This window comes from Ursus maritimus, unplaced genomic scaffold, assembly GCF_017311325.1.
Source record: "Ursus maritimus isolate PB19 unplaced genomic scaffold, ASM1731132v1 scaffold_30, whole genome shotgun sequence".
Lineage (NCBI taxonomy): Eukaryota > Metazoa > Chordata > Mammalia > Carnivora > Ursidae > Ursus > Ursus maritimus.
This window is the reverse complement of record NW_024425564.1, coordinates 25,701,254-25,714,135: the sequence shown is the minus strand read 5'-3', so window position 1 is coordinate 25,714,135 and position 12,882 is coordinate 25,701,254.

Below are 12,882 nucleotides of genomic sequence, written 5' to 3'. Positions count from 1 at the left end.
TAAAAAAAAAAAAAAAAAAAAAAAAAAGGGCATGAGGAAAAGGGCTGTGATTATATAAAAATTTAAAAATAAGAGCACTCATAGAATGACATCTGGAAGTCTGAGTCCTCTTGTCAGTGAGGTCTTCCCAGATCATCCTTTATTAAAAGGGCCCCCCTTCCTACTCCCACATGCCCACCCCCCTTGTCTGCTTACTTTTTCTCTGTGGCACCTCCCACCACCACCATCCCCCCTAGTGCCTATTTATTTGTGTAGTTCCTGCCCTCCCACTAGAATGTAAGTGTCAGAAGGACATCGTGGCTGTGTCTCCAGCACCTATGACAGCGTCTCACACATAGCAGGTACTCAGTGTTTGCTGAATGGGTTCTAGTCCTGTGTTTGTCACTGATCCCCAAGCTCTCGGTCTGAACTTCCCTCTAAACGGCCAAGGACCCTCCTGCTCCCCGATCTGTGTCAGCCCTTCTGGGCTTCCTCCCTGTAGCTCTTTGCACTGGGACACTGTGCTGCTTTGCTTACCATTTTGGTCCCTCCCTCCTTCGTTACCTGGCTGAAATTAAAGTTAGCCTTCCTCTTTTGTCTCCAACAGCCATTCTCTTCCCTCCTCTCCCACTCATCATTGTATAGATGAATAACTCTTCAGATTGGCTGCTTGGCTGGAGATGGACAGAACAAAGATGGCGGGAGAAGACACTAGGCCATCTGGGCTCAGGTGACGCCCTGCCCACCGCTGAGTGCCTCCACGGACTGGGTCTCCGATGGGGCCCTCAGGGCTGACCAGAACCCATTCTAGATTCCATAGAGCGTTTCTCCCAAGTTATGCACCCCTTATTCTCAGGAGATGCCCTACTTCCCACTTCTCAGAGCATGTAGCGGCCCCGCACCTCTGCCACCCAATTTAAGCTCTCCTCTGTAGCACCCCACCCTGCCTCTTGCCTCCCACCCAATGCAGCAGGAGCCCCCACTCCCACCTGAGGCCAGCTCCTCCACTTCTCTCCAGAGACCCTCCCCTGCCCGTTCACTCAGGCTTTGCTCCGTCAATTGTCTGCTCTTTGCCCTATCGCCAATGTTTGCCTTTCTAGCATGTCATTTCCATCAGAATTTAAACCAACTTGAGTTTCTTTCCATTTGAAAGGAAAAAAAAGCAAAACAAACCAAGAATAAAGCATCAGCATCACCTTCCAGTCAAACTTCAAAATTTACATACATGCATATGTGTGTGTAAATATATAATATATAAAAATATAAAACATATTATGTATCATATAAAAACATTATGTATAAATATATATATTATGTATATTTGTATGTGTATATGTTTTTCCACAAATGCACAGATGTGATTGTATCATCATACGGTGACTGAGTAGTTCATTTTGCAAAAGGGATGCTATTTTTGCTAATAATGAATGGAGGCCTTACATTTTCTTTCTTATGCCATGTGTTTTGGCCTATAAGTTCTGAGATGGGGTTCTGAGGTTTATCCTCCCAGGAAGGAAAGAAAGAGCTGGCCTTTTGCCTCTTGAGCAAGATAGTAGGTTAGGCCGAGTAACCCAGCCTCTCTGGTTCCCTGCCCTGACCCGCACCTCCTTCCCGTCCACTCACCACACTGCTGACAAAGGGACCTCACTGAAGGACCAATCTGATCACCTTTCCTAAAGCTTTTCAATGAATCATCATTGTTTCAGGGTAAACCCAAACATCTTGATGTCATTTACAAGGTGCGTCTTAATTGGGTTCTCCCCCATCTCCCACCTCTTGGGGCAGACCGTGTTGTTGTTCCCCATGGTTTATGGCCCCTTCTCGGGGGAAAGATTATACTTCCCCTCCCCCATGGCCGCAAGCTTGGCCACACGACGTGCTTTGGCCAATGAAATGTGAGCAGCCACGGCCCTTCCAGGCAGAAGTTTAATAGCCGGTGCATGGTCCGTTTTCCTTCCCTCATGAGACCAATAATGTTCCATAGAGAGGTTGATTCCACCATCTACTAGCTCCTGGAGTGAATACAAAATAAACAGAGCTCCCTCTGGTTCTCAATGGCCAGGTCACATTAGGAAGAAATCAACACTTGTTATAAGCCACTGAGATTTGGGGGTCATTTGTCACTGCAGTATAACCTCTTCCGTCCTCACTGATGTACCTTTGCAAACTTATCTCTCATCATTCCCTCTTTGCATCTTTTTATTTTTTTTATTATGTTCGTCACCCTACAGTACATCATTAGTTTTTGATGTAGTGTTCCATGATTCATTGTTTGCGTGTAACACCCAGTGCTCCATGCCATACGTGCCCTCATTAATACCCCTCTTTGCATCTTAAACTCGAATCCAGGCATGTTTCCAATGTTTTTGAGTCCACCCACGGTAAGAAATATATTTTACTTCATAACCTGGTACTTAGTTCACGTATATACATAGATACACACGTAAATTGAACAAAAAGCTCTGCGGAAAGATCCTTATTGTGGGCAATTCACTCTGATCTATTCTATTCTATTCCATTTAAGTAAAAATGCTGGTCAGGACCCACTAAGTTGATTTCATGACTCATTGATGAGTCACAATCCTGTTTGGAGAACATTGCTTGACCCTATTGAAAAACCGCGCTTCCGCTTCCACACTCCCAAATGTTCTCCGGCGCTCTGTGAGAAAGGCACCTATTCTAGGAAAAAAATCTTCCTACTGTAGGGTGGCCTAAGTGGTCCCATAGCAGCCAGCAGTTCACTGTTATATTTATACTCAGCTCTTTTTTTCTATTTCTGTTTTTGTTTCAATTGTGTTAAAAGAAAAAAAGCACATAACATAAAATTCATCACCTTAACTATTTCATTTTTTCTTTTTTTTAAAGTAGGCTCCACCCCCAGCATGGAGCCCAGCACAGAGCCCGACATGTAGACTGAACTCACAACCCTGAGTTCAAGAGTCAGATGCTTATCCTACTGAGCCACCCAAACACCCGTATCATCTTAACCATTTTAAAGAGTACAGTTCAACAGTGTTAAGCACATTCCATTGTTGTCCAGAATGCTTTCCATCTTGCAGATTGGAACTCTTACCAATTGAACAATAACTCCCTTTCCCCATCTCTCCCCAGCCACCTGCCATTCTACTCTCTGTCACTATGAGTTTGACTGCTTTAGAAACCTCATACAAGCAAAATTATACAGTATTTACCCATTAAAAAAAAAAAAGATTTCATTTTTAAGTAACCTCTACACCCAACATGGGGCTCAAACTCACAACCCCAAGATCAAGAGTCACATGCTCTACTGACTGAGCCAGCCAGGCGCCCCGGTATTTGAACTTTGGTGACTAGCTTGTTTCACTCAGCATAATGTCCTCAAGGTTCATCCATGTTGTAGCATGTGTCAGAATTTCTGTCCTATTTAAAGCTGAATAACATTCCATTGCATATACCATTTCTTGTTTATTTGTTTACCTATCGGTAGACATTTGGGTTTCTTTACCTGTTGGTTATTTTGAGCAGTGCTGCTATGAACATAGATGGGTGTGCAAATATCTCCTCAAGAGCCTGCTTGCTTTCTTTCTTTCTTTCTTTCTTTCTTTCTTTCTTTCTTTCTTTCTTTCTAGATTTATTTAGTTATTTGAGAGAGAGCACAAGTGGTGGAGAGGGGCAGGAAGAAACAGACTCCCCGCTGAGCAGGGAGCCTGATGCAGGGCTTTATCCCGGGACCTGAGCTGAAGGCAGACGCTTCACCGACTGAGTCACCCAGGGGCCCTAAGCGCCTGCTTTCAATTCTTTTGGATACATATCTGGCAGTGACGCTGCTGGGTCATGCGGTAATGCTTTGTTTAATTTTTTTGAGGAATCTCCATACTGTTTTCTATAGCAGCTGCACCATTTTACATTCCCCAAAACAGCGCACAAAGGTTCCAATTTCTTCATATCCTTAACATCACTGTTATTTTCTGTTTTTTTGGTAGTAGCCATCCTTCTTTTAAAAAAAAAAATTATTTGAGAGAGAGTGAGCAAGGGGAGGGGCAGAAGGAGAGGCAGAGGGAGCATCTCCAGCAGACTCCCTGCTAAGCATGGAGCCCATGTTCGGACTTGATCCCATGACCCTGAGATTATGACCTGAACCGAAATCAACAGTCAGATGCTTAACTAACTGAGCCACCCAGGTGCTCTCCCCTCCTTTTTAAAAAAGATTTATTTATGTATTTACTTATTTGAAAGAGAGAGAGAATAGTAGTCATCCTAATTGGTGTGAGGTGATTTTGTTCTTATCTCATGTGTATTCCCCAAATGACCTGCGTGGTCCTTGGGGATAAGAATAATTATTATCCTTTGCGGCGCCTCCAGTCTCACCATGATGTTTGTCATACAGTGTGCACACAATAACATGTATATCATGAAAGAAGGGGTTCCCCTGTGGTAGCTTTAAAGTATGTCTGCAAATTCTTTGTCACTCTTTCCTTCAAAAGCTAGTACTGATTACTCTTCACTTTGTTGTTGGTCAGGCTTACTGACTCTCTTCTAACAAATAGGACGTGGCGGACATTATGCTATGTAACTTCTGAGGCTGAGTCATTAAAAGATTATAGCTTCTGTGTGGCTCTCTCTTGGACCCCTAACTCCAGGGGAAGCCAGCTGCCATGTTGTGAGGACATGCAAACGGGCCCATGAAGTAGCTCTCCCCACCATCAGCCAGGGTCAGCCATCCTAGATGTGGTTCCTCAGGCCTCCTGCCCCAGTCAAGCCTTCAGATGACTGCAGCCCCAGCCAACACCTGTCTGCAACCCCATGGACAACCCCGAGACAGAACTGCCCAGCTCTCTAATTTCTGACCCAGAGAAACTCTGAGAGATAACAAATATCTCGTGTTGGTTTAAGCAACTCAGATAATTCATTACACAGCAATGGATAACTAATGGACTCTGACTTATAGATAAGCGAGCTGATGCTTGTAGAAATGAGGTATGTGGCTCTGGACCCCACAACTACTACATGGAGGTACTGAATCTCAAATGCACGGAATCTCTAGACTTCTAGACTCCATGACTTTCAACAACATGCAGTAGTTGGCTCTGGGGGAAGGCGTGATGGCCCCTCCCTGTAAGAGTCCCTCAGCATCGTTACTCCGGGGTTCACATCTTGGGCTGGCTTGGGTCCCCTCTTCATGACTAACCTCCAAAGAGTAATTTAGAAAAAAAGAGTAAGTGGAAATTTTATTCAATTCAAAAAACAAAAACCAACTAGCTTCTGCCTTTTCTCCTTGGCCCTTATCTTGTTTCCTGGCTTCTCTGGAGTCATCTTTACCCCGGTCAGTCATTTGACAACCAACCTCTCTCACTTCTGGCCGGAACATGCCAACGGTTCTGTAGAACAGTGAAGCTTCATTTCAGGTTGAGCTCATTTTGTGACAGCTTTCCACACTTGAGACCATCATCTGGACGGGATCAGAGTGCTCGGGCTGGTTGGCTCTGTTTTGGAAGCCATCCCCGACAAGAACTCCTCTTGTCTTTGTGCCCTGGCGTCTGGATCTCCCTGCCCCCTTCTGTCTCCACCAGGGTTGGGTCATGGCTTTTGCATCCTTTCCTTTTCTCTTTGCATTCTTTCCTCTGTGCTCCCGTGCTTCGCTCCTAATTCAGGCTATGTTGTGTTCTTGGGAAGTCAGCCTCTTCTCCACATCTCAGCTTACTTAGCTAAGGAACGGCTGTAAGGGTACGTGCCTAGCAAGGCTGTCCTGCAGGCTTAATGACAGGACAGGTAAAGCCCCCAGGATGGCATCTGGCACAGGGTCCGTGTTCATAAATGAGAGTGCTTTTATCTATTATTTCTCTTTCCATTATCGACTCTGTTCCCCAGTTCTCTCTCAGCCCATTACAGAGATTGTACCCTATTTGTCATGTGGTCTAAGATTGCTTCTTCCTTCTGTGTTTTTTTCCTTTGTCACTGAAGCTGCCGCTGCATTTCAGACCTGCCATTGGGGATTGAGCTCGCTCTTTTGCTTCTCTCCCGGGCCACGTGGCACCAAACTACCCCCTCCCACCTTCTGGTTTTGTGTGTCCTCGTTTAGCTTTTTACTGCCCTCCCCAAGGCTTGTGAAGCCCTCTGCCATCTGCCCTCACCTGGCCCAGCTGTTTTTAGGTCACCTAACCCTTTTATATTATTCCCTTCCCGGGTAACCAACAAATGGCTCTCTTTTCCAAGTAACTCCCACAGAAGCTTCCTCTGTCTCTAAAATAATAATTGACACTGATGTTTCAATATAACTCTGGCTCCTGCAGATTCCTCCTCCAGACTCCTAACCCTACTCCCCTCTTAGAGGAGGAAGGGGATATCCCTCACCAGCTCATGCAGGGGCACACCTTCCTGAAGACACGTGGACTGCAGGCCTGTGCAAGGATAGAATTTTCAAAGTTCTATCTAGGTTTTGGATTACAGAGGTAAAAAGCCCTTAGAAGTCCCCAGGGGGCAGCCTGAAGGACCCATCTGAATTTTATCACTAGTTTGCAAATTACCTGGGGACACGTTCCTTTCTATCCAATGGATTGGAGGAGCTCACCTAGGTCCTGCTAACATTTCAGAATGACTTCAGGAATATATATATAAGTATACATATTTTCATTTTCCATTCACTAGCCACAGAATTAGAAGTTAAGGATGACATTCTAGAGCATGAAATATTTAATTACTCTTCCATCCCCCCACGCTTCCCTGCGTTCTAGTCAAGAGTCTTTCAAGCGAACACAGTACTCCCAGAAGGAAATAGGGAAATGAAAGAAGCCGACTTTCTCTTTAGCTTTCTTGGCAGGAGTTTGCTCTGGGGGCTCCCATAACCCAACGGCCATATGTCGTATTGGTGTTTTGAGGTGACCAGAGTGGAGTAGTGGGGATAGGAACTGGGGGTAGGGACACAAGGTTTTCATTGTCATGGCAAGACACTTGAACAGGGCCAGACCTCCTTCATGACCTTCATCCTCCCCGAACTAGCCATGTGATGTTAGGTGAGCCACTGAACTGGACCAAGTCTTAGACTTTTCCTCCGAGAGGATGATAATGAAACTCCCTTCACTGGGCTGTTGGGATGGAATGAAGTCACACACAAGGAGCTTCTGGAGCCTCGCAGGGGTGCGGGAATGCCCAAGGAAGGGGGGAACTGTGGCGGGTGTTAGGGTAGGTCAACTCTGACTTCTCCTATGGGGTTGCCTGGGCTTTTCTGGTCATGGATGAACTGTGTTTGTCTGATCACTCTCGAACTGGGATAAACAGCGAATTTCAGGCAAGGTTATAAGATTCTGCCAAGCAAAGCTGAACAAAGCCCACTTTACTGCCTCTTTTTTTTTTTTTTTTTTTACAGCCTGTGACTTTTAACGGCTCCTGTAGTTGACAGTCCTTCTCCCTGAAGCCAAAGTGAACTTGTTATCCTGCAGTTTATTTTGCATTTAAATAGCACTTTGCATTTCCAAGGTGCTCAACGGTCATTAATTCAGCCTCCCTCTGCTGGGTCCTACTCTTTTCCTCTATCTATCTATCATCTATCTATCTATCTATCTATCTATCTATCTATCTATCTATCTATTCATTCATTCATTCTCTCTCTCTCTCTCTTTTTTTTTTTTTTTTTTTTTTTTGCCAAGTGGGGAGCTGGCTGAAACTTGGAGATTTGCCCAAGGTCACACAGACCTGCTCTGGGAGGTGTGAGCCAGTTCTTTTTCACATCCTGGTTATGTGCTAAGTTCACTGTAGCATGTTACTTCTCACTGCTTGGGGGTCATCAGGTGAGATCAAAGGACTTTGGGGTCTTTGGGAAAGGATTCCCGAAGTGTCTGCTAGAACTTCTTTTCCTTCATTTTGGGAAGTTTGGGGGCAGATGTTCACGTACTGGCCCTCAAATCTTAGAATTTTGAGCCGCCATATTGATTCTGAGGGGAGTGATTCCAGTTAGTTCAGATCCTCTGCCTGATGTCACTTTGAGTCAATTTGGCCATAGTTCAGAGATTGACCCAGGCACTTGGGCAATATAGCCGGATCTGATTTTCCCCTTCTCACACAGAAGGAATCCACTTTATAAGAAACTCACTTTGTCACTTGGAAGCCAGAAATCATCTACCCATCGCTCCCCAGATCTCTGTCACTTCTACCACCCATTCTCCCTTTCCTTTCTTCCAGGATTGTGGCTCTGCTTTCTCCCATTTCTCAGAACCATGCACAAATCTGCATAAGGATTCCCTCCATCCTTTTCCCCTGCCCTGCTCCCCCTCACCCGCCCCCCCCAAGGTATTCATCTCTACTTAAGACAAAATTTGATGTTCATGTCACAATCAAGTTATTTGCCAGGAGCGGTCCAGAGGCTGGTATGTAGGTTTACCCATATACCACTGCTACCAAAAACATTTTAAGTATCTCTGTTTTCTTAAGTTTTGCCTCTTGTACCATTTGCTCCTCTTGCTCATTCTTGTTTCCTCTCTCCTACCCCCAAAACATAGTTTAGAGACTTACTACTTCCCTTTTAATAGCAAGTCTTTAGTGAGGACTACATCTTGGTTCCTATGACAATCTGCTGCTGGTGCGAGGGAGACAGAAGGAATCTAAGCCAGTCTCATCCTCCAGGCCAACCCATCAGCATAAATACCTAAAGTGCCTCAATGAAAGGCTCGGGCCACTCCTTGAATCTGGATTTGTGTCTTAACCTTACCTTTGTCCCCATGGTGCCTTACTAAGGTGCCATGTTTATTTTTCCACCGATGTTTCTATCTTCTGGAGATTATCCAGCAACGGTTAGGAGAGTTGAACATCACCCAGAACATCAAGGTCCTTGAATTGTTGTTCTGGTCTTTATTCTTCCTTTCTGAAGAGCAGTTTCCTCTAAGCTACTCCAGAGCAAACACCAAGGACAAAGGTGGGCGGTCGGGGAATGACAGGTGAATGGTTGGGTGGCAAGATAAGCGGGAGAGATAAATGCAAGTCTTTTTGCAAAAGCGCAGGGACACAGTCACATCTTCTCTGAAAAGGGGATTAAATATGAGGTTACTTCCTCTAAAATATCCAGCATTTCTGTGAGATTTAAAAAGAGTTGAGAATGTGAAAAATTTGGCTTACAAATTTGTAAGTTCCCAGAGCTATGTTTAAAGATAACTTTCACGTAGGCAAAATGAACTGAAGAACACGGGGGAGGCGTTCAAATGAACAATTCGTAAACTGATAAACATTTGTCAAGCAGCTACTATGGGTCCAGCACGGGGCAATGAGATGAATAAAACAGACTTCCTGCCTTCAAGTTCTCAAGTAAGGAGTTTAGAATGAGATGAAAATCACAATAGAAATATGGATAAAGCACAGAGTAACTCTCCAGAAAGGGAGGACGAGGTAGTTTAAGTTCCTAGGGGGATGGTAATTCTGAACTAGGTCTTGAAGGATAAAGAGGAGGTCATGAGTCCGGCAAAGTAGGGCATTTATAGGCACAGAATTTCGGGTGGTGTTTAGGAGACCATAGGCCTGGGCTATATAATGGGAAGGGGCAGCTGAGAGCAGAGCCACACTAAGAATTTTGGGCTTGATCCCTTTAGGTGAAGGAGAATTCATGAAGCATTTAAAGTGATCCGATCACAATGGCTTTGCTTTAGTTTATAAAGCACCTTTACAGCCACGTTAGCAACAGAATTATAGTTTTTGTCTAGTGGTTCCTCATTCGGCTTTGTGGGATGACGGTTCTGTTGTTATTAGCATATTTGAGTTGCTCTGTATCCATGCGTGCCTCTAATACCTTCATTATTCATGGACTGATTTAGGGCTTGGGGAGTTCCTCAACTTTGCGGGGGTATTTGGCTAATTCTTACAATCATATAAAGGTGAAGTAAATTACAGAATTTAATAGGCACTGAAGCTGTATACTAGGTAATAAAGGAGGGAGAGAAGGGAACTCTTATTTATTGTACTACTAATAAGTACGTTTGGAGGCCGCTCTGAGTATGCTGTACAACCGAGAGGGGGGCTCATTCATTTTTTGGATCTCTGAGATTAGAACTTTGCACCACTGCGTTCTCAGCAGCATGCATAAGAAGGTGGGTGTTGCTGAGAAGATAATTTCTTTAAAAAAAAATTTCATTTAAGTTTATTACAGGTCTCATAATCTAGAGGGTTAAACATTACCTGGGGTGTATTGCAAAGGCACAGAATCAGAGGAATAGCAGTACAAAGCCACCGATTGAAGAATACACATATAAAAGGCTAAAGATCAGGAAGCAAGCTCTAAACCATAGATAGAGTGCTGGAATGCACAGGAAAATGGACTGAAGCTTAGGTAAATTTCCTAGATTTTTCTTTGGTCAGATGCCAGGCAGTGGTACCTTTGAATAGAAATTGACATAAAACCTGGGAAACGCTATTCCTGTTTTGAAATGACTCAAAATCCCTCTCCTTTTCCTTGTCAAATAATAATAATAAGGCTAATTGCTCCTAACTTAGAAGAATAGAGGCACAAATAAAATAAAATCACACTGGTATGTGCTAAATGCAACGACACCAAATGTATACGGGTTATTAGGAAAGTACCTAGTGGGGGTTTCTAGCACACACCAGGGAGGGTTTTGTGAGGGCGCTAGTGAGAAGGTAGTATTTGAGGAATGAGGGGTTGCTGCCGTTTTCAGGCAAAGTATGAGGGGGTCGGTAGAATGAGGCAATAAGAAAGAGAAACCCCCCCTTTTAAAAGAGATTTATTTATTTATTTTAGAGAGGGAGAGAGAGAGAGTGCAGTGTTCTGGTGTGCACATGTGGAGGGGGAAGGGGCAGAAGGAGAGGAAAAGAGAATCGTAAGCGGACTCCGAGCTGAGCGTGGAGCCCGACACAGAGCTCAGTCCCACAACCCTGAGATCAGGACCTGAGCCGAAATCGAGAGTTGGATGCTCCCAGGTGCCCCCAGAGAAACCCTTTTAAAGCCAGCTGCCCTGTACTTATGATCTGGGGCAAATTATCTCATCATTCAGAGCTCTGATCAGCTCATCTGTAAAATGGGATGAGAATACCTAGCTAGATCATTGGACGGTTGTGAGGACTAACTACAGTATTGAGGTGGCATTGTTAGGAGTCATGGGTGTGGGCTCTGGAGTCAGATGATGTACTGGACTAAATAGCATCCCTCCAAAATTCATGTCTCCTTGGAACCTCAGAATGTGACTTTCTTTGGAAATAGGATCTTTGCAGATGTAATTAGTTGAGTTAAAATGGGGCCATACTCAATAATATAATATAATACTAATAACAATAATAATAATAACTGGAAAATAGTAAGTGTTGACCAGGATGTGGTGAAACTGGAACCTTGGTGTGTATTGCTGATAGGAATGTACAATGGTGTAGCTGCTATGGAAAACAGTATGGCGGTTCTTCAAGAAGTTAAACAGAATCGCCATATGACCCAGCAATTCTACTCTTAGGTATACGCCCAAAATAATCGAAGAAACCTGGACTGCTACTTGTACCGCAATGTTTATAACACAATTATTCACAATAGCCAAAAGGTGGAAACCACCCAAGTGTCCATCAACAGATGAATGGATAAAATGTCTATGTCCAGACAATGGAATACCATTCTGCAATCAAAAACCCTGCAGTTCTGATTCATGCTACAACATAGATGAACCTTGGAAACATTATACGACTTGAAATAAACCAGATACGAAGGGACAAGTATTGGGTGATTCCAGTTATATGAGGCACCTAGCACAGGCAAATTCATAGAGACAGTAGCATAGAAGCTATCTGGGGCTGGGGGAGAGGAGAAAGAGGAGTCGTTGCTTAACGTGTGTATAAGGTTTCTATCTGGGGTGACTTAAGGGCTTTGGAAATCATGGTGATGATTGCACAACATTGTGCGTGTAATAAAGGCCGTTGGATTGTATACTTAAGAATGGTCAAAATGGAAGTTTTTTAAACGTATTTTCCCATAATAAAAAAAAAATGAGGCTATACTGGATTAGGGTGAGCCCTCAATCCAATCACTGTTGTCCTTATAGAAAGAGACAGAGACACACATAGAGAGGAGAATGCCACGAGAGGTTGAAGACCAGGTTAGGATTGCCAGCAGCCCCCGGAAGCTGGGAGAGGCATGGGACAGATTCTCCTCAGGCTTTCCCAAGTAACCAACTCTGCCAACCTCTTAATTTCGGGTAAATCCTAGCTCTGCCACCATTATTTGTATGAACCTTGGTAACATAGAACTTCCCTGAGCACCGGTTTCCTCATCCGTTAAGTGGAGATCCCAACACATACCTTATTGGGTTAGTAGGAAGATCAAATGAGATGCAAACGCAAACTCTTAACATAGTGGCTCGCGTGTAGTGATCGGTCACAAACGACAATTATGATGACAATTAGCAACACAGAGAAGCCAGGATTGACTCTGAGGAGAGGCTGACTTGGCAGCCCCAGATGCCAACAGGATTTGTTTGAAAATCAAAAGGATTTACTTCAAAGAAATTTTACTTTCCCATTCTCATCACAGAAGGAATGTGGGGGAAATGTGTTATTTGAGTTGGCGTCATTGAAATGGATATGAAAGTTGAATGATTTGTTCCTCAGGCTCTGAGAGGCTGGGGAAAGTTGACAAGTGCGTTGTCTTACTTCTAACCACCTTCCTCTTTGTCAGATAAACCTCCCCACGCACCCACGCTGCTGTCACAGTCAGGAGAGGGCTTGTGTTCTCACGTGGCAAGTGTGCTCTTGCTGCCGAGCGGGCTGGGGCGGGGGAGCTCAACTGTGCAGGTGCCAGTGGACCCCGCGGGAGCCCTGTGCGAATTAGGAAGCCGGCGCCAAGACCCGCAGAGCCAGGATTGCTGTAAAGCTACAGAGGGAGTGTATTCGATTTCATTTGGTGATAAATGGGAGAAAACAATCCATTTTTGTTTTTTGTGGGGTTTTTTT